Below are 20,535 nucleotides of genomic sequence, written 5' to 3'. Positions count from 1 at the left end.
AGAGAATGTGTGTTTGTGTGTGTGTGTGTGTGTGTGTACAGCGGTCTGGTCTGCCCAGAGTGAAGCTGTAAAAACAGAAAAGTCTTGAGAAGAAAAAAAAAGGAAGAAAAAAAAAGACGACATAGGAGCAGTGATGTCAAAAATCACCCCCCTTATCCCCCCTTCTTGTGCACACTCACACACCTGCGCGCATGGTCACTGCTTTTTCTTTGCTTATATACAGTGTGTGTGTGTGTGTGTATATATATATATCTTATTACTTCTCTCGTCTGGTTTTGATAACAGAATAGTTTCTCTCTTACTACTTTTGACATTTTTTCTCATGTGTTGATCAGGGGTCGTTGAAACCAACACTCCGTTTCACTCTAATGATCACTCTCCGTTTCATTTCACTTGTTGCCTTCTGCTCAGCAATTGTTTATTTTTTCCATTTTTTTTTTTTTTGTCGCCCTCGTCATTTAAATCCGTCCTGGGGGTGGTATTGTTTTCTCAAATTGGTATGAATGATCACTTTAATTTTTCTCCAGCAGCCGCTTTCTTTTCTCCTCTTGTTTTTCATTTGTCTGTTTTGTTTTTCGCTTGTTGTTTACTTTGTCTAATTGGCATAAACCTCTGGGCTGTGGTAATGACTTCTGAGGTTAACGAGCTTCTGCTAACAATCACTCACTTGCGTGCGCGCACACACACACACACACACACACACACACTAACACACACACACACACACACACACACACACACGTGCGCTCTGAAATGCTCATGTACTGTACATACGTTTTAAAGAGGTGCGAGAAAACTTGTTTCGGTGGATGCAAACACGCTCAAAGGAATGCACATACTTACAAACTTCTTTTTTTTTTCTCTTTTTTTTTGTTGCATTGACACCGTTACAAGAAAGCTGTCATGTTTGATTCATTAAGTTTTTTATTATTTGAGTCTTGGATCTGAAGGTTAAGTGCATATACCACTAAAAGAAGCCAGTTAGACTAAGCTGCCATGTTTCAATAAATAGTATGTTGCAGTTATTCCAAACAGCGAACGGTGTCAGGAGGTACGGAAACCTAAGGGTACGGGATGTAGCCAACATCTTTGATGCAAACTTCCTCGTGGAAGTGGTTCACCAACAGGCTCGTGAGCCAACCGCGAGTAGCCAATCACAGAGCTTTCCCCATTGTTGACGATATGTTTATGTCTGTGTTTACTCAAGTCTCAGGTCACCGAGCCTGAAAGGGTCAGTTCGTTCGCTGGTGTCCGATTGTCGGTGAACTCGTGCAGCCCTGCCACGTTGTCGCTAGCGGAGCGCCTCAGTGAGAAGTCTCGCTCTGTTGGGCGTTCAGCCTTGCAAACCAGCGCACGAGGAGACAAACGGAAGTAACAAATGTATGCAAAATGATGATATTTAAAGGACCTCCACGTTCTGCTATTCTTGGCTTTCATCCCCGTCTGATCTCAACATTCAAATGTGTATTTACACTTATCAGACGTAAAATCGCAACCACTGACCTTCGTGTGATAATACAGCGTTCTGCTAGGAGAAGTCTGGACCTGGTATTTATGTGGATGTTACTTAGACGTGTACCACCCACCTAGACCAGACCAGGCCCCCCCACCCCATCCCATAGCAATGACACTCCATCCCCAGCAGGATGCAACCTGACACAAAAGTGGTTAAGGAACAACAAAAAAATAAAATAAAAAATGAAAAAGTGCACAAGGTGTTGACCTGACCTCCAAATTCACTAGATCCCAAACTGATTAAGTATCTGTGGGATGATCCACAGAGGCCCTTCTCCTCAACCCATAGGCCCCCACTAAGCAGGACCCTCAGAAGTCCCATGTCCATTCTCTGATGAGTCAGAACTGTTTTGGAGGCACAAGGGAGACATATATATTTATATATGAAAGGATGGGCATACTTCAGCAGCACATACCACTCTGTGACAGCTTGCGGTTCTTCCTAGCTTCCTGACCTCTCAGCTAATTTGTATCTCCCCTAAAAAAAGAAGAAGAAAAGAATTCAGACTACCGCTACCTGCTGGTATGAAGAATGATCTCCTTTCTGAAACGTATGCGCCACCTGTCAGTTGGCTTTATTCTTTGAGTGTCAAGTGCAGCCCGTTGCCTGGACACATGAGTGACGGCAGGCAGCGTCACAGTCGGCCTTTGTTGCCCGCAGTTGTTTGATGTTGGTTTGATGTGTGGGGGCCTTTGGATGATATTTTACAGCTCAACTGTTTTTCTATATGATGCAACAGTGAAAAGAAATGTATTGCCGTGGTGCTATTGCGTGACCGGAGGATATTGTTTCTCGCTTGTAATAAACCTCGCAGCCTTCATGGCTGCACATCAGTTTGGTACTGTGCTTCCCAACACAAAGTCCCGGAGTGATCACACTTCACAGGTATCTAATTCATCAGTCTTCTCAGAACTGGGTGCATTCCCTCACATTGGACAACAGATGAAGGAGTTTGGGTGTAGAGCTTTGAGATGCTAAATTCCACTAAGCCTTATTGATGACTGGAATCCGTCTTGAGTCTCGGCTGCAGTCTGCAAGTTCTCCTGGTGTGAACTCCGCTTTAATCTCCCTTTCTCTCCGCGTCTTGCTCTCTCTGGTATCTTGATATGGTCTGTGTTCTGCAGTCACTTCCAAACATTTACATTTCTGCTTTCAAGTGCTGTTTATATATGGCTCTTATCTGCTATCTAACGCACACACACACGCGCGCACAAACACAGGGACAGACGGTGAATCAAATCTTCAGTCGTCCTGACAGCAACACTGTTGCTATGTCCATAATAGGACAGGACGAGAGAGAAAGAGGAAGGCAGTGAGAGAAAAGAGTGCCACATAGACAGAGGGAGGGGGGGGGGAGACGGATAATTTGCCACCGGAGTGTTTTGCGGTGAGGTGAGGCGTGGAACTTTGGTGATTTTAGCTCACAGGCACCGATTCCCAGTAGCAAAATTTCTCTTTTCATTCCACCGCCCTCCTCTTAGATTGTGGACCCTGCCGACAGAACAGCACCCCGGGGGCTGATAGGGATTCGGTGTGTTGCTCAAGGACACTTGAGCAGCCTGGGTTTTTACAGTCGCAGGGGGATGAGCTCGGCCTTCTGGTTGAAGGATGCTTTCGTCTCGAGTCGCTTTTGCCACCTTTCCCTGCTGCGGCTTATGTGCTCCGACGCTCCCCCATCTTGATAAACTCTTGACAAGTTTCCGGTGTGTAGCAAACACCTTCGGGACCCTCACCCTCTTCTTCACTTAACAGAAAAAAAAGGACAATGGTTGGTGTTTTGAAGCAACCCCAAATATTTAGAAAAGACGGTTGGTCACTGGAAGCCCTGGCTGCACTTTACTTTGTAAAACAAGCACGACATAAAAAAGATTGCGAGTGAGCAGACGTAGCCAGCTCTTCTTTAGGACTGGGGATGTCCCAATCAAGGTTTCTAATCTCCTCCCCTGGAGATTCATAAAGGCTTCTCTTATCTTGCTTCTTATCTCACTCGTATTTAACTAGATCACGTGTGCACCGTGCCGCTGGGATGGTTCTGTTGAAGCTAATGTAGCGAGGAGATTGTAGCTCCCCTTGGACCCAGAAGCTGAAAAACCTGTGTTGTCTGCTACACAAATGGGCTGATGATCCAACGCCGTGAACTCCGTAATCCTCTCTGGAATATATTTCTCCCTGACACTGTCCCCAGCATTCAGTCCGTGTTGTTTGGGTGCAGCCCTCGCTGGAATGCACCCGTCGTATTTCTTACCGTGGCAGTATTGAGACGAGCGTTCGTGTTCCTCTTCCTCGTTTTCTTACTGGCAGCTTTGCCACTCGCCAGCTGCCGGGAAAAAAACAGAAGTGGACGAAGACGTTTAAGGTTTAACTAAATAACTACAAAAGATCAGGCCTGACTCACACCTGAATCCTGATTCCCCGGGACATCCCTGTGAGATGGTGAACCCTGACGCCTGACGGGGAGCATTATGTTAAAGGCGCCGGTTTCTAACATGACTTGAAGTAGGTCAGTGAGTTCCCACAGGTTCCAAAAAAGAAAAAAAAAAAACTGCTGGAAAATGGATGGATTGCTTTGGCTGACAGTGGTTGAATTTATATCTTTACGTAATTATGAACGCGGCGAATGGCAGAATGGAGCGACGATGGGCGTGTGCAGTACGAGAAGGGGGTAATAGAACGCCTTGTTAGCCTTGTGAGGAATTATGGCCAGAGAATAGAAAGAGGTAATGCACAGAGAGGGAGAGAGAGAGGGAGAGAGAGAGAGAGAGGAAATGACACATAAGTGGAAAGAATCTCTTCCCTGCTCCCATCTCACTTCGCTGGCCTTCTTTTGCGTGCACGCTTGCACACACGCACCCACATCCACACACCATAATTGAACAGTAATTGAACACTCCTTATCTGCTTATCCGTCCAAAGAGGTTGAAAGGAAAGATTCGTGTGCATGTGCCGTCTGATTCTTATCAAAGTGTTTGACTCAGAGTTGCTTTTAAGGGAATGAATTCACATCTTGTCTTCTTTCCCCGTACCCGTCCCTTCCTTTTCGGGCTGCCTCTCTAAATCCCTCTCTCTCGCCGTCTCTTTGTCTCTAGGTGTCCGACTCTCTGTCTTTGTCTCGGGCCCAAAAACATTTGTCAGTTTACGTTGGCGAACGGAAAGAGAGCAGCCGCCTGTAGAACTTTGACTCCCACCGTGACATCTGTCCGTCTATCTGTTTTAGAGTCTGCCTCAGCCTTTTCTGTTTAGGCCAGATTAGGTGCCTTTTAAGTTTTGAATGAAATATTAAATGCAACGGACAGCCAGCCAGCAAGGTAGCCAGACGGAAGGCCGACGCGAGGCGGCGGTGACTCGTACCGCCGGCTAATTCCCCCCCCCCCCCCCCCCCCCCCCCCATTGATGCCAACGTCTATTTGACGTTTCGTAATACTCTATCTGCGCTTTTGCCCCCGGGGCTGTGAAACATTTTCTGACACGCGGAGGACACTTTCAGCTGTCAATTGCAGTAAAAATTCAACACGGGGGGAGAGGAGAAAAAAAAAAAAAAAAATGGAAGAAATTCTCGGCAGCACACCAGGGGTATGCTGTTTTTTTCATGTCATTCATCAGCGGCACAGATCAGAGAGAGATTAGAGGGAAGAATAAAAAGAGATGAAAAGAAGGGAAAGACAGAGGGAGGGGCCGGGGAATAAAATAAAAGATGAAAGGATTTAGGGTGTAGTATCAGCCAGATAGGCCTAAGCGCTAAACACTGTGTTTGTGCGCGTCCGTGCATGCGTTTGTCTGCACGGATCTTTCGAAGGGTGTACCAGCAGTTAGATGGGTGTGAGAACTAAACATTACATACCTTTGCTCTTATTACTGATCCACACCTGAATCTCTTGTAAATCTGTGACCTATTTAAGGTCTCCTGATCTCGTCGAGAACGCATGACTTATCCTCGGCGCGCACTTTAAAGAAGCTGATAAGTTCTGACAGAGCAGGCGAGATAGGGTGTGTTAAGCTTCTCCTTTTTCAAACATGTCATTATTTGGAAGCTTGGCAAAAGGATCGCTAACGCGTAGTAGATATCACACCCTCGCAAAACAGGCCTCCCCCGGTGAGATCAAGACTTCTGACGTTGTCTTTGGAAATAATGTACAAATATTGCACAATCCTCAAAGTGACAGTTTGGGCTTTTGCAGCTGCTCGCTCGTATGTTTTAGATTAGGAATCCTAATTTCTTAAGTGGACATGATTTTGACCTGTGGGTTCAGCGAATTCTGCCGCACGCTTAGTCAGTTGAAAGGATCCGCTCGGTGTAAGATGTTATTCCTGATGAACATGTTGCACTGTCCTGACAAGATCAGTTGAATTTTCCATCTGCCCTCGGGTCAGAATATGATAAAGAAGCAGAGTGAAGTCGAACTGAATTTCCACGGCAGGCGTTTAACAACGTGGCACCGCTCGCTCTCTTTTTAAGTTATTATCCAAAGCGCGTTGCAGGTGGCAGGCCGGCGCCCGCTCCACGGTGCGCGATCGGCGGTCAATACCACCCTGTCGATATTTCAGTCAGAGGACTCGTGTCAAGACGACCCTCCCCGAATAATCGCCGCCGCCTTCATCCCGCTCGGCAAAGCCCCCCCCCCACCCCACCGCTCACCGCTCCTCCATAAAATCATCCACGGCGCCCCGAGACGGATGGTCGCAGGTGATCGATTTCAGTTCATTGTGTGGAGAATGCAGGATGAGATCAGGTCGGGGGAACGTGCGCCGCGGTCACCTCCTCGGCGTGCTGGCGTCAGCCGTGAAGCTTGATGTGAAAGCTGCAGCAGGCGTGATAAAGACGAAATGTGTTAGAACCTCATTCCAGAAAAGAATTAATTTGACTATTTTTTTTTTTGCATTTGTGGTGAGGAGCCTGATATGTTTGCCTCTGTGGGGAAACTTGCTGCATATTGGTGCTTTTAGAGAAGTCCTCATTTCGTGGTGGGATTTCTCAGCAACTCTTGTTGGGCCCTTTTCGCCAAAAACACGATGTGAAAATTGCACTTCACATAAGGTTCGTAACTGGGTCGTAATCAGCCGAGTCCACTGAAGGCCGCCGTCCAGCGGGACGTTTTTGTTGACGTCTTAGTGTGACGACCAGTCTCGGATCATTCTGGAGGGTTCGCACCCATCGGCTCCTTGGGGAGGGACCTCCTCTGCTCTGTCACACTGACGTAACGCTGAGGGCCTTGCGGGGTATAGTCCCGTCCAAGCCCACGCGTTTTGGACTCCTCGCGTTACATTTGCATTCACACATACAGGCACCTCCGGGTGATGCCTGGATACGTTTTAGCTGCAGCGAGCGTGTGAGAAAAACAGCCTGCGTGCGTGTTGAGAAGCTTTTATCTCAAACACTGATGTTGCAACGACTTGCAACTTCCCCTAGCACAGGAAAGCTCACAGTCCACATGTTTGTCTGTCTGTGTGAGTGTGTGTGTGTGTGTCTCTGTGTGTGTGTGTGCACCTCCTTCTTGGGGACAAAAGTCTCCTCAATGTAAGTATGCTATGTATTGTAATACCATTTCATTTTAGAGTGCAGGCCCGGTTTAAAGCGGAAGGTAGGTTAGGTTTAGCCGAGTAATAGTCGGAGTCAGGGAACATCTCATTATGACATTATTATGAGTCAGGAAACTAAGCAGTAAAAAAAAGAAAGTAATGTGAACTCTCCAAAACCCTTTCTTCAGACATTCCTTTTCTATTGCTATACCTACTCCTGTTAAAGGAACGACTTTAATTGGGAAATATATAAGAGAGAGAAGACTTTCTTTTAGGTTTCATGGGCTCACTGCCTTGTGAAAAGTCTAACGACTGCTCTTGTACGAGGGACCTTTTGTCTCTGCCTGCGCAGTAGTTAGTGTCTCGTATAACTTTTTTAAAATCCAGACTTAGAGCTTCAGGTGTTGCCTTTTAGCCCTAATTCTAAACTACTCATTGCCTGTCTTTTTTTTTTTTTTTGTTTCTGTCTCCTGAGCCACGGTTATCACTCACTGTAGCCGCAACAGCTCCCTTTCTCTGTTGCGGCGGTGAATTTTTGCAGGTTAATTTTTGTTCCGGGCGAAATGATTATTGTTCATTCCGCTTTGTTCAGGAGAGTCTTGATTGTTTTAATACAAAGCAGGATTTCGCAGTTATTCTGTTAAGAGTCGTCTTCCTCTGCAGCCCCTCCGGGCAGGCAGAGTCTCATAACGATGCAGCTCTCCCCCCGTCTGTCTGTCTGTCTGTCTGCCTGCGCGTATCTGCGTGTGTGTCTGTCAGTTGTTGTTCAGGATAGAGGAAATGAAAGCTCAGACTTAGCCCCGAGGCTTTCTAAACTGTCCTAGTGTCCTTCACTATGCGTACTTGCCTCTTGGTGTGTGTGTGTGTGTTTGTGTGTGTGTATTTGTTTGCGGGGCTGAGCGCATCTGCTCCCCCAAGTAATTGTATGAGAAAACACATGAATGGATGCGGGAAGATTACACCGATGTGCAGTGTTTGTCATTCATTATTACGCCCACACACACATGCATGCATATATATATATATGTGTGTACACACACACATTTACACTTACAGACAGTGTAAGGAAGTGATTGAATCTCGGCTTTTATTGTGAAATATCGGACAAAGCGGCTACCTCCTTCCTCTTTTTAGATCCTCGTGTGCGTCTCCGCATTTTCTCTTAAACGATTGTGCGTTGCGTGCGTAGAGCTGACAACAGCATCATGCACAGCCAGTTTCACATGCTCGCAGAGGGACACCTTCCCAGTCGAACGCCTCGCCAGATGACGATGTTTTTAACGCGTCGCTCCAGCTTCTCTCGTTTAGAAGCTGTTGCGACTCACTTCGAGTGTGTGTGTGCGCGCGTGCGAGTGAGTAATTTCCTGGTTGTCCCCCAGCAACCCCTGAGCTATGATCACAGGAAGTTTAGAGGAAGTTGTCGGGTCTCCTCTACACACCTCTGCCTCCTCCCACGCGTTCACGCTTGTAGTAGAGAAGGTGCCGCGGAGTGAACGGAGCAGAAAGGGAGGGACCGGCGTTTAAGTGTGATTGTCTCTTTTTTTTTTTACGTATTTTTTTTTTTTTTATGTATGTGGTTCTCCTTTTCTATGTGAAGTGTGAGAAGTGTACGCGTTTCAGTGTCACGGTGCCTCATCCTTTCGTCTTCGCAACAAAGTTGTTGGCGGTGGCTGCATTGCTGAACATATATGTAGTTGTGCATCCAAGACCAGGACAGGAAAGTAATTGCTGTGTGGCGGGATTAAAAGAAATGCATTTGTATTCAAAATCATGAAATCTCCCACAAAAAAACAAAAAAAAAAGTCAGGTTCTCCAGTTCAGCTGCTGCATATTTGTAAAAACCCGGCAAATGAAAGTAACAAAACCCATATAATGCATTAAACACAGCTTTTCGGAGCGGCTTTGGAACAGTGTGTCTACTGTGTCTCCTCGGTGTGTGATGAAACGGAGCTCCTGGCCGTTTGACAGTTACATGTGGTGTTTATTAGATGTGTGTGCCATCGCTGTAGTTTTGCCGTAAAAACTACATCGACGTGACTTAATGTTTCTGTCTTCAAAGACACGGACGGCCAGACGGTCTGGTTTTAAACTCAGGAGAAGGGGAAGATCGCGGTGCGCCGTAAAGATCTGGACGCGCTGCTCGGGCCGACATCAAAAGAGCTGCCCACTGTGACGTCGCCTCGGGACGAACGCGTCTGCACCGAAAAGTTGCGCCCGACACGAAGACGACAGCTAATGGCCACATATGCTGGCACATACGCCACGAGCCGGCATGAAAGAAAATAAGTCCTCATACGGCGGCTGGCAGAGCTACTATTAGCTGGAAGGACTGCAAACCTTTGTGTAGTTTCTTTATTCATTATATATGATCATATTGCGGTGATAGTAATTGTAAATCGAGCTCATCTCCTTTTCCAGTCAGATTGGAGTTTTAGGTACATGTTTTCAGACATTAACACGCGCCTCCCGATCAGATCTCAGCTTTTGCGCGCTTGTAAATGTTTGTAAATAATCCTCGACATTATCTGGGGCGCAGTCAAATATTTTAACAGCTGCTATCTCTGATAGATCTCTACCGCTGCCCCAGAACCTGTTTCATGCGTGCGTGCGTGCGTCACGACTTTGGCACACAAGTTATTACGCGTGGACCCACGCCCTGGCGTTAGACAGACCTGCGCAAAATTCAGACTACAACTCCCACCCTGGAAGTTTCATGCACACCGGTATCATCAGTAATGGAGGTAAATGAAGACGCTGAGGAGCCTCACGCATCCACAACATGGCCCAATCAATAATTAACCTCATGCTAATATGTCATTTAATGACAGAATCACACTTGTTTGCTCATTAAAACTCATTGTTTAGTTAGTTTTTTCTTTTCTTTTCTTCAGAATGAGTGAATGAGGCAGAACTGTACTGATCTCCTACAGGCAGGCTTTAACGTGACTGGGTTCACACTATCAGAGGGGACGTGGACCAGCGTGGACACATGCAACCCAGACCTCCAAATGTGGCTGGAGATCAGATCTCTCGCGTGCGATCTCAGTGCGTGTTCACGCCCGTCGTTTTACACCGACTACAGCCGATCAGATAACCCAGATCCTGTGCCAATGCTGTGGGTGAAACACACGCCCCCCCCAAAAAACCTTGTCTGGGGGGTATGTCATGACCATCAGATTTCCATATAAGGCCAACAGCAACATTTAGCAAAACTTAAAAAGTAGTTTTGTGTGATATTGCAGCTTATCGCTCTATTTAGAATTCACCTTTTCTCAGGGTTGTGGTTTCAACAAGTGGCGTCGCCGCCGCAGTCTTTTCTCCCTCCTCTTTGTCTTCTCGACTCTATTAAAAAAAAAAAAAAAAGACTCCTCCACACAGACAACTCTTTAATACTGCGTTTCGAGGATTTTTGAGGACGCCCTTCAATTATTTATCCGACATCGTTTTTGATGTCTTTTATTTTTTTTTCCCGGGTTCATGTGCATCCTGTGTTTCAGGGTACTGTCAGTGTGGCATCGCGACTGTGATGTAATTCTTTTATCTCTGTGTAAAGTGTTTTTCTTTTTAGTTTGAAGAATTCTATTTCAACCCGTTTCACCAGAAAAACACCTCAACTTATTATTTATTCAGTCCGTTGTAAAGCAGTAGATTTCTCACCCTGTGTGTGTTTATATGTGTGTGGGAAGAAACTAAAGGAGGTTCTATTGAAGTTTGATTATTTTTTAACAATGGAAAAATGACGAGATGCAATTGGTGCGACTAATCTTTTAATGTGGTCATGTTACAATGGTTTTCATCATTAATTACCTTCATGTACAATTCACTGAGTTGTGTTTTGATCCCGCTTGTGTCGTCATGTGTGTGTGATTGTTTTGTGGCGTCCATATTGGACCGTTTGTTTTTACATCCTAACTGATGTCCTGACGTCACGCGCCGACGTGCACTCTGCCTTTTTGTTGCGTTTTTGTGTCTTCGCCCGTCTCGTCGCCAGCGCCTTGTAACCTGGCAGCCGGTTAGCAGCAATTAATTACGCGTTCTCCTTGTGGCGCGTCGGCGCGCGCCTCTCATGTTCCTGCGCTCCGGTCACAGCCGCGGCCTTGTGATTTCTTCTCATTTGCGAGTCGCAAAATGAGATTTTACGCAAGCGGCAACACACGGTATATGGATGTTGACCGCGACTGTGCTCATCACACAAAAATGGCTGCGGTGACATCACCAGCGACGCTGAGAAAGTGACAGACATTTATAAAGGAGCTTTCTGAGACGTGACCACACACACATGGTATGCTCCCCACACACAATCGCACACAGGCGGAGTGTGCTCTAAGGACCATAGCAGGGGAGTTGTGTGTTGTGCGTGTGTGTGTGTGTGTGTGTATATAAAGTTAAAATCCAGACGGCCATTCCAGAGGCCAGACTATTGAGTCTTATAAACTCTCAGGTCGCAGATTATTGAAATAGCAGAAGAGATATATAGTCTGCGCCTGTGTTCGTGTGTGTGTGTGTGTGTGTGTGTGTGTCTTCTGTTTCACTATTTCACTAAAACATCACAAATAGCCGAATAGAACCACAAATCCAAACACGTGAACACACACATCCAAGTGCCTTGAGTGATTTGATGAAATAACACAGGTGTTATGAAAGATGTGGAGGCAGGCGCGTGTGCCTGGATCCGCGTCTCCGTGTGTGTGTCTGTGTGTGTGTGTGTGTAATACTGATTTATTTCAGCCTCATTTATAGTCCCGTTGGGAACTGAACCAGCAATGTCTTGGCAGTTTTCTTTTTTTTTTTAATCTTTTTTTTTTTTCTTTTGGGGTAATATTCTAGATCGTAGCTGTATTTTATTTTGACCCGCTAACCTCCAGTAATTTGGCAAGAAACAAGTGGGACAGCCTAATAAATTGTCGCGGATTCCTTCAGAGGGACTGAGTCACCTGTTTTTACGCTCCTCTCACCCACCTGTGGACTCTGACACACACACACACACTTAAAGTTTTATAGACCGTGAGCGTTAGTGTGGCGCTTTTTCGAATTTGCCTGCGCAGATGAAAACTGCTGGTCGGCGTCGTGCTGAGCGCGTCGCAGTGGGAGCGGTTTCCGGGCCGGTTTGGGTTTCCGTCACTCGCAAACTGTTTGCGCGTCTGTCGCCGGGTAAAACGAAGAGTTAATCGAGCTTGAAGATAGAAATTCGGTTCGGTTGCGTTTCAATTTGTTACCCGTTAACAGAAACTTCCTGAAGGTGAACTTGAACGGTGGGTTAAACCCCGAAATGCTCGACAGCCAAAAATCTTTTCTCTGCGCCGCTTTCAGTAATATGTGTGTGTCTTTTTAGCTGGTGTTAACCAGTGTTCTGCTTTGACTCCCTAAAGGGGTAGCGAGCCCTCCTACAGACTGCACACACAAACACAGCACAGTGCTTCCCAGACCCTGTGCGGTGCTCTAATCCAATGTAGTTATTCAAGATCAGACTCCTCTAATAGACTTTTAATAAAGTTTCTGTGGTAGTAGGGGGGCGGCTGGCTTGGGAGTGTATGAATGCGTCTGCATTGGTGTGTGCGTAGGATGGATGCAGTCTTCTTTGGGAATCTGTGCAGTTTATTTAACCAAGAAAGCGTGCAGCAGCCTTAATTACAGGGTTTGCAGACTGTTGTTACAGACGTACGTGTGCAAAAGGTAGACACAAATAAAGGTTTGGTTGGACAATCCCAAAAAAACATTTGTGGAATATCTGTCGGAAGTCATTTGTGTCAGGGACCGAGCTGATATCCACCGTAAGATTCTGCATTCATTCTGTGAAATGTTGCAACTGATTCGAAGCCGGATGGAGCGGCAAAACACAAAACAACTATTTTATACCAGATTGGTTTGGATTTCCAGTACACGTAAGACAAAGAAGGGCGCCAACACAATAACTTCCTAACTTGTTTGAATGATGTAAGTCTTTGGGCGTAATGGAAAAAGTCCTAGAAAGCTGTGTAAACACATACCTATAGCAGATATATTCCATTCCAGCTGATATAGCTGACATGGTGGCCTCGGATAAACCTTTGATAAACTGCTGATAAAACACAACCTTGTACTCAGTGGCATACGATACGACACAAATGCGTCCATCTCCGGTTGCATGTGTATCTCTAGAATTGCTACGTTTGTGCTAAAGATTGACCAATGCGTTTTTTTTTTTTTGTTTGTTTTTTTACATCAGCGTTTGCTGTTGGCTGATATGTGCTTTTCTGAGCCGATATTTGGAGCCAATACTGCTTTTTCTTTCATTTACATGATAACAATGTTACAAGTCGCAATTCAACCAAAAACATAAAGCTTTATTGAACTCAAAGAATTTTAGGGTCTGTCTGTGGATGCGCCTGTCTGTAAATCTTGCCGGGAGAAAAAAAAAATGTGTGTGTGTGTGTGTGTGTGTGTGTGTATATATATATATGTCAGCGAACACACTTCGGTGTTGTATCGGCTGATACCAATAAAAAATGGAAACATAGGCCCGATATATCAGTGGATCTCTAATTTGTACGTGCTATGTCTAGTCAAAAGCGTCAAAATACTTCAAAAATAAGATTAAAATAAAACAAGGAATACCAGTTTCCCACTGAATTAGATTCTGTTTTTGCTCGGCAAAAGCTGAAGCCTGAAAATAAATTCAAAACAAGATGGTTCATTAGCTAATATGTCTTGTTTTGCTAAAAAGCTCTGGTCCAGATTGTTTTTCCAGTGATTTTACACACGTTTAAGCAGCTCTGCACGGTAACGGCCGAACGCTGAATCTGCCATTGACGTCTACCTGCCCTGTACAGGTCAGCGCGCTACTGATGTTTAAATAAATGAAGCTTCCTCAACAAACCCCTGCGCTGTTCTCGTTTTTGTTTTAAACATTTCTTCCCCACGTTTAATGAGTGGACATCCAGCTGTCAGTCAAGTGGAGCGACTGAAGCTTTGAGATTTCCACCTTTGCGCTCACATGTGCGCGTTCAGTACACACAGACACATCATGGTTTGTGAAGGAACAGGCTAGAAACAAGGGGGGAAGTAAAGATCAGTAGAAGACGGTGTGAAGGGAGGGAAATGGATATGAGATGAATTAAGAGGGCGCTGAATAAAAGATGGACGTACGAGGAGAGGAGAGGAGCGTTCACGCTGTAATATTGACCGGCGAGGAGTCAGCAGAAAGCTGCCTGGAAGGAGCAGAAAACGGGAGGGAGGGAGGGAGGGAGGCTCATAACGTGAGAGAGGTATTGAAATGCGAACCCCTGATTAAGTTTGACATTTAAGATGACATATTTTGCATGCTGTTACCCCATTACAAATGAGTGCTGCACTCTAGGAGAGTGTGCGCTCACTCCTGAGCCTTTGTGTGTCTCCTGATCTGTGGCAGGAATGAATTGGGCCCCCGATACGCAGCAGATGAGGAGAAAGAGTGTGTGTGTGTGTTTTTTTTAAATAGGGATTCTGGCATTGATTAGGGGCCTAGTAGTCAACCGAAAGCTTTTAGTCTTAAAATGGCAGGTGGACTCCGTCTTACTGTGATTTTATGTTGTTCTCCTTTCTCCCTCTCCCTCCGTCCTTCTGTTTCTTTCTCAAACCCCCTCCCCACCTTCAATTAGACTCCCGCCTCTGCAAAATCAATTCCAAGCTGTTACTAGCCCACGAAAAAAAAAAAACAACAAAAAAAAAACAATCCTCCCTTTAGCCAACTTTCCTTCCCTTATCCCCGTGTTTTTTTTTTTGGGGACGAGGCCAGACACACCCGTCCTCCCTCCCGTCCAGCAGCTCTCTGACTAAACTACGCGCAGAATCGCAGTGACCATTTCCCGTCATCATCATCCCGCCGCTCCAGACGGGCTCAGTTTTTAGCGGACCCATACGCTTTTGTCTGTGCGGGTCACGTGCGCCCCTTTTCATTAATATTTTCTTCAGCTGCTTCTTTCGTTCGCTGACACGTAACCCAGAGCTACAAGCCGTTTCAGCGTGACTGCCATTTTGTGCATCAGTGGCCTTCTTAGAAAGAAATAATCTGTGACATTTTCCCGTAAATAAACGACCGCTGAGTGATTCGGCGCGCTCGCGAACGCTTTAGCATTTTGCGGGGGCCCCGCAACGCAAACAGCTGGCGTGCTTCCAGGGAAGTTCTGCGCACAGGAAGTTGATGGTTTCACTTGTACACCTGAGCCTCAGGTAGCTGATTAATATGCAGATATATAGATTATCCAGTATGTAAGTCATCAATCTTCCAAAGAAACCTACTGTTTGGTGGATAAAATCAGGAATATAAAACCAATTTAGGGTTTTTATAAGCCAAATAATTAATCTCAAAGGTCAACAGTTGCTGCAATTGACATTTATCTGATCTGAAAGGGAAAAATAAAGGAAAAGCTTCCACACTCGATGCTTATTTGAATCCTACCAAAGGTCCAAAAATCCCAAGTTTCACATGAAGTCACGTGAATATCACCACAGTTTTCTCTCCTGCCCACTCATCTACCCCCAGATCAAATCCACCGATTCAAAGCGTGTAAGTTTCCACTCGTATCGAGTCGCTTTAATTCATCCCCCCGCGCCATTTGGCCCGGAACAGCTTGCCCTCACATTTCCACACGCAGCCACACGCAGTCAGCGTCTTCCTGTGCTCGATTTTTTTCTGAGCGCGGAGTTGAACCTCATCACTCAGAGTGGGACTTCTGGGAAAGAATTGATTTGTTATTTTAGCCTAAATAAAAAGTGGAACCTCGCTGTGCGTTGCAAAATCGGTCCAAATCCGCCAGCCATTACGTTGCAGGTTGTTGAGGGGACAGCCAGCTGGAAGCCTGACCTAATGCATGACTCCATCTTCGGCGTGGGACAAATTAGCCCCAAAATGTGCTAGAATCTGTTGAAAGGATCCGAATAATAGGAAGTTGTTTTTGTGGTTCCACAGTAACGTCAAGCGGCGATGAGAGGCTGTGTGTGAGTTGGCCCTGTTCACTAATAAAGGAATTAGTTAGAATAAACTGTGCTTTTTCTTTTCTTTTCTTTTTGTTCCTATTACCAGTGGCGGAATCTGAACTCACCTCGGGACATTAAAGGAAGTTTTAGAGTAGATGACATACAAGTCTTCTGCTTTTAAGGGAGGGGGCTTATTAGTATGTGGAGCTTATCCGGCCTTTGCCTCTATTTCCCCGGACAATTTATCCCTTTTCTTCTTAAAAGAAGAAAATATATTTGTTTTCCTGTCTCGGACCCGTTTCTCCTCCAAACTTCTTCCTGCTGCTGGTGCTAGTTTTTTCTCATTTTAATTAAGAGTCTTTACCTTCCCCGTGCTTGCTCTCTTCCTTTAATCCTTAGCCATGCTCTTCCTCTGTGTGCCCCCTTGACCATAAATCAGTCTTTTTAGGATCTTAAGAAAAAAAATGATAAATCAGAGGAGAGCGTGGAGATGACATCAGAAGGGGACAGACGATGAGTTTCCGGGAAAACGCGGGGACAAAGACTGAGAGGATACCGCTACGAGACAGAGTGGCGCAGATCGAGAAAACCAAAAGAGAAGCCGGAGAGAGCTCCCTCTCCGTGCAACAAGGCCCTGCCTTCAGCATTATTTCTTCATATGTTGCACATTAATCCTTTGTTTATGAAAGACGGAGATGCCAACTGCAGCTGTCCCACGAGGAGGGGGAGAGCGGGGATGTCTGGAGGCAGCAGGGCTATGCGTCCGTGTTCAGATTCGCTATCGAACCCATCCATTACCGTGACTCGGTGATATGCATTTAGTGGATTAGGTTGAGGAGTAACCTGGTTAGGTGGTTGAGATGTACTGGTGAGCTGTTTCTGTTGTTTCTTTGATTTCTCGCCGGCCGGACATCGTGCGGTTGAGCTGGAGCGTGGTTTCCCTAATACATGTGTGTTAAAGATGCCGGCCCTCTTAAAGGCGTGACTCATAACACTATTGATACCATGGTTTAGAGTCTTGAAAGTCAGCTGATCTTTCATGTTAAAAGTATTGAAACAAGCAACTGTAAAGCTGTGAATGACCTAGGGATTTATATTAAAACACTGAAATGCCAGTATTGGTCCTATTCTTCATGTTTATTGATTCTTGAATTAAAGCAGTGAGAGCATTTTTTGCAAATTAGTTTTAGTCAAAGGAAATCTTCTCTAAGCCTGTGCGTGAAGCTAATGCTGCACATGTAACACCCCCCCCGCTCCCCCGTAACAAACTGGATCTGCAGCAGTGGCACTCTCGCAGGGTTAAGTACGAGAATTAAAGCCGGCGTTTCCACCTTTAACCGAAACGAAGATATTTCAGTCTCCCTCACATCCAGCGCCCCTGTCATCTTTTCTTTGTGAAGTGAAGCCGCACTTTAAACAACTTCTTTTTGAATCGTTTCTTCTGTCAGAAAAAAAAAACAAAAAAACAAAAAAAAACATGGCAACACAGACTGAAGAAATTCATAACCTCGGAGGCACAGGTTTCCAGCGCGCTGGCCAGTTTGCAAGTGGTTGCTATTCCCGCTCCCCCGTTCCAGCTCCTCAGATGCGAACCAGAAATATCTTGGCTGGTTTGCAATCGTTAATTTCCCCCGATCAGAAAAATAATCCGAAGCGCTGTTGTGAAGGCGAGCTTTATTTTTCGCCGTCATGGGCGTAATTACCTGTATGTGGCCGTGCCCGAATTTCCCAGAAAGTATCCCCTTCCTCGACCTATCTGCCGTGAACTAGTGAACCGGCCCTGTCGCCGCATCTTTCAGCACTCATCCAGGGATGATTATTGGCAATTTCAGATAAAAGCCTCTCTGGCGTTGGGGCTAATTGTAGTTGATGGAAATGATTAACTGTCACATTTATCTTTGCTGTGGGATTGAGGCCATTGTGGTGTATAGGGGCTAATTGTAGCTAGTAGCAGTAGTTGTTATGCGGTATGTTGTGGTGGGTTGTACCTAATTGTAGTTGATAGTAATGGTTCCAGTCTGTGTATACAGCCCGAAGCAGACAAAGGCTGTGCTGCGACACTGACACACACACACACACACACCCACAGATGGATACACCCAGCAACACAAAATAGTACAGCCTGTTAACACACACACACACACACCTCTGCGTCTGTCACAATTCGGAGCGCGCAAGTGCACCTGAGGTATGCGATGGGACAATTCCTGCTGTTCCGCTGTAGTGATTTCACACATTATGAAAGTCATTCATAATTATAATGGCTATTTCCTGTTTTTATGGACTGAGTGAGTCGCCGCTAAAATCAGAAAGGGGACAGATGGAAACACGGTTAGGCCACTGCCTCTTCTTAGGTCGGGATTTCGGCAGCTTCATTGCTTTACCGCAACGATCTGTAGTTTTCCACTGTGTGTGTGTGTGTGTGTGTGTGTGTGTGTGTGTGTGTGTGTGTGCGTGCGTGCGTGCGTGCGTGCGCCCACGTGTGTGTGTGTGTGCATGCGTCTGTTTGTGTATGAGTGAATGATGAATTCTGACTGGGTGTGGTGAACATCAGATGAGATTTTCCTCTGCTCCCTGCGCTCTCTCTCTCTCTCTCTCACACACACACACACACACACACACACAGACACACACACACACGCTCACACACACAAAGTCGGAGAGTGAGTGCCAGGGCTGGTCTAGGCGTGGGCCCTTGGAGACATAAATTGCTTTATTTTAATAGTTGTACGGTGCAGAGAAAGAAGGAGAGAAAAAGAGAAAAATTGTAAAATACTACAAAGGCCACAGAGAGAGAAAATTGGATTCAACAAAGAAAGCGGCTCTCTGTTTCTGTCATTTTTCTTTGCACTTCTTCCTAAACCTCTGTATAACATTACAGTGTTAAAGTAAAACATGCTCCTTTTTTTTTTTTATTTAAATCTACATGCGCTTCCTCGTGTCCGTCCAGTTATCAACCGTTCCATTTCATTTCTCTGCTCGCAGGTCGCCGTCAGTAAATAACAACAAGAAGTTCACTCCTCCTCCCCCCTCTCCCCCTCCCTCCCCGATGCGTCGTCAAATATGCATCACCCGCACCCCCGGACGATGCGCGCGCACGCGCGTCTCCCCTCCTTCCTCCTCACGTTGCATCGATCTAAAAGTGATCAGTTCAGGCGTCTATCAGGCGTCAGTCGGGTTCGCCTGTGTTTACGGCGGAACACGCACAAACACATGGGCGCGTGGGTCAACGGGTTGACTGTGTTTACGAGTGAATATGAACCGAACGACCACAAATAAACACACGCACATTCCCGCTAAAAACACACGCAGTATCTCTCTGTCACGACTGTTGTGAAGACCACGACCGCAATTGTTCTCTTTTTGAACAAAAGAAAGATTATGTTTTAACATGAAACACATGGCTGGTTATTTGATGGCTTTGTATAGTGATTATAAGGGAGGGAGGGAGGGAGGGAGGGGTGGTATGGTGGGGGAGAGAAAGGGAGAGGGGCAGAAACAGAAAGAAAGAAAAAAATAATGATAGAATTACTTGAATTATTTCAGCAATTATTCTTCGCATGTGAAAAAAGAGACCACGACAAGTGTTTTTCTTTTTTTTTCTTCTGGATGGTGGTATTTCACCACCAGAAAAATGAGGACGGGGTGAGAGGCCGGGAGTGAAAGGGGGAAAAAAAAAAAAAAAAGAAGATGAGCGGGGGAATGAAAAAAGAAAATGGGATGTGAAATGAGAAAGGGAGAGAGAGGCGCACGAAGGAGAGGAAACTGGAGGTGACGCAGACGGAGCGCGGGAGACGGTGAGAGACGAGGGGAAGGGAGCGAGGGAAGGAACGGAGGGAACGAGATGCAGAAAAGGAGGAGAAATTTGGAGAAGTGCCGGGGGGGTGTGAGGGTGAGGGTGAGGGTGAGGGTGAGAGGGTGAGAGGGTGGGGGAGATGAATCGCAGTCTGCCGCCGCCTCCCTCATCCATCTTTCTGATACGGGGTGCGCGGTTTGATGTGGTCGCGTGTTGGCCATTCTCCCCGTCTCTTCTCTCCCAGTGTCTGCCCCGTCCCCCTCCCTCCCCCCTTCGCCCGACCCCCCCTTCTTCCCCGTCTATCTCTCCCTCCCCGTGCCTCACCCTCCTCTCCCTCGCAGACTCTCTGATATGGTTTTGGTTTTGATGTGGTCACGTGTCTGAAGATTCTCACGGATGGTTTCCATAACGATAAAAAGATTCACTCCCTAGTTAGGCCCAAAAAAAAAAAAAAAGTTTGTGTGTGTGTGTGTGTGTGTGTGTGTGTGTATAGATGCAACAGCCATCTAGAGAGAAGAAAAAAAAAAAAAAGAAAAATCTCTCCCGGCTGAGATGTTTCTGATTTGTTGCGTCTGTTTTTCTTTGACGAGGTTTGCGGTTGAGGATCGTCACAGATTTCAGCGTTCAAAGAAGTTTGGAAATTGAATCAAAGCCGCTCTGTACACATACTGTACATCATTGTCAGAAAATGTTATTTGTGCGTGCATGTAATCCACGGTTGAGTTCTAAAGATACCTTTGTGTCTTTTAGTGCCCTGGCTTTAAGGGATTATGGA

The 20,535-nt window shown here is 46.0% G+C and overlaps 1 protein-coding gene across 6 annotated transcripts in view; it reads left to right on the top strand.

Moving 5' to 3' along the window:
- Positions 1-20,535, top strand: part of trps1 (trichorhinophalangeal syndrome I) — a 112,992-nt gene that overhangs the window by 28,044 nt on the left and 64,413 nt on the right. The window lies entirely within an intron of this gene.

The sequence above is a fragment of the Mugil cephalus genome, chromosome 14 (assembly GCF_022458985.1).
Source record: "Mugil cephalus isolate CIBA_MC_2020 chromosome 14, CIBA_Mcephalus_1.1, whole genome shotgun sequence".
Taxonomy (NCBI): Eukaryota; Metazoa; Chordata; class Actinopteri; order Mugiliformes; family Mugilidae; genus Mugil; species Mugil cephalus.
The sequence above is the reverse complement of the archived record's forward strand: the minus strand, read 5'-3'. Positions and strand labels throughout refer to the sequence as shown.